Here is a 1,974-nt window from a genome sequence, read left to right on the forward strand (position 1 = left end):
AGTAGTGCAGTTTGATTGATTTTATTCTGTTTTATTTTCCTTGGTTTTATTTTCTTTAAAATAATGAAAAGAAAGAAAATCAGATAGACTTATTCTATTTTATTCTTTTGTTTTCCAAAATTGTTTTGGCTGTTTTAGTTAGTTCTCCTATACATAATTTAGAATAATCTTGTCTATATTTATGAAAAAAATCTTGTTGAAATTTTGATGTAATTACATTACAGTTGTATCAATTATATAAGAATTGACATCTTTACTATTGTGTTTTGTTTGGTGTTGGGTTTTGAACTCAGAGCCTCATGTTGTTGTAACTACCCCCAAAAAAGGCCCCCTAGATGAAAAATGGGGCAAGACAACATCATTTTTAAAATAGCAGCTAACAAATCCAAAATTTTGGGAGCATTTTTGATCTTTTGGTACCCTTAAGTCAATAAACCCATTCCTGATAAATGGCCCCATGAACATGGGCAGTAGCAAAGGCATATCTGCTATCAATCTGACAAATTGAGGTCCTCAGTGAGGGCAATGAGTTCAGCCTATTGGGCCAGTGTTCCTGGCTCCAAGGTTTGTTTCCATAGAATCTGAGAGTCCATGACAGCGGCTCCCATGACCTGCTTACCTTGATAGATGTGACTGCTTCCATTGGAGAAATACGATGGAACTCCAGACAGTGTCAAGTCTGGTCGAAGCCCCATGGGATGATCAGAGGGACAAGGAGGGGTCATCATCAGGCAGCAGAGTAGCTGGGCTCAAAGCCATTGTCCACTTGAAACTGATGGTGGTCGGATCCAGAAGTAATGCCTGATAGTGCATGACTCCGGGGGGTTAGGCAGCCATTGGTCCCGAGAAGCTTTGATGAGAGTCTCCAGTGAATGAGAGAAGATAATTAAAAGTTTTTGTCCATCTACGGCCATACCACCCTGAACGCGCCTGATCTCATCTGATCTCGGAAGCTAAGCAGGGTCGGGCCTGGTTAGTACTTGGATAAGAGACCGCCTGGGAATACCGGGTGCTGTAGGCTTTAAAAAAAAAAAAATTTGTCCAAATGTCAACTTTTGGGCCTCTTTCACCAGCAGGGTCACTGAAGCAATCATCTGCAGGCAAGGCAGCCATCTGCTGCCACATTATCAAGTCTCTTGGAAAGATAGGCAACAGGTCTTTGCCATGGTCCTAAACTCTGGTCAGTACTCCTGATAAGTGCTCCCATGGTCCCAAACTCTGGTCAGTACTCCTGATAAGTACTCCCATGATCCTAGACTCTGGCCAGTACTCCTGATAAGTACTCACATGGTCCTAAACTCTGGTTAGTACTCCTGTTAAGGCTGATTTCAGCTGCTTAAAAGCCTGCTCTTATGATTCTGTAATCTAAAGCAGGCAATATCCTATGGCTCCTAGAAATTCTCACACTTGCTTCCTAGTCACAGGGACTGGAATCTATTGAATGGCTTGCACCCACTGGGAGGAAAGAGTCAGTTCTAAGCAAACTCTAATAACTGAGGGGCATTTTTTGCAAATCTCTCAAGCCTTTGCAATTTTTGCTTAATATCAAGGGCTGACAGTTACACAGGCATTATTAATGGCCCTTGCTTTTCAGGTGCTACCAGATCTATAGGTGTACAAATGTAATAGGCCTCTAGCAATCTTTCCAGAAACCCTGAGGGAGACTCATCATCCAATTGTCTCACCTCTGCTACCTTGGACAAATTGGTGGATTTTCTGGCAGAAATCCTTACAGGCTTCTGAGAACAACTGGTGATACCGAACAAGAGCCTTCTTACCTCTGGTTGTCTGATCAGGGTGGGACAAAAGGAAAACACGGTTCTGGCATTCAGGACCAGAGGACAGGTTTTCATCTGGAATGCATACTGCTTTTTACCCCACAGCATGAATGTTCTCTTTCTCTTCTACTGTAAACAAAACCTGCAAAATCTGCTGATAGTCATCCCAAGTGGGGCGATGAGTGGAGAAGACAGA

General features: G+C 42.6%; 1 non-coding gene across 1 annotated transcript; it reads left to right on the plus strand.

Annotated features, from left to right (window-relative positions):
* Window positions 1-902: 902 nt before the first annotated feature.
* Window positions 903-1,021, plus strand: LOC111753514 (5S ribosomal RNA). The gene has a single exon (XR_002788296.1). It is a non-coding gene; the product is annotated as a 5S ribosomal RNA (ribosomal RNA).
* Window positions 1,022-1,974: the final 953 nt, after the last annotated feature.

The sequence above is a fragment of the Cavia porcellus genome, unplaced genomic scaffold (assembly GCF_034190915.1).
Source record: "Cavia porcellus strain 051 isolate PalLab524CR breed Dunkin Hartley unplaced genomic scaffold, mCavPor4.1 scaffold_5, whole genome shotgun sequence".
In the NCBI taxonomy this organism is placed as follows: Eukaryota; Metazoa; Chordata; class Mammalia; order Rodentia; family Caviidae; genus Cavia; species Cavia porcellus.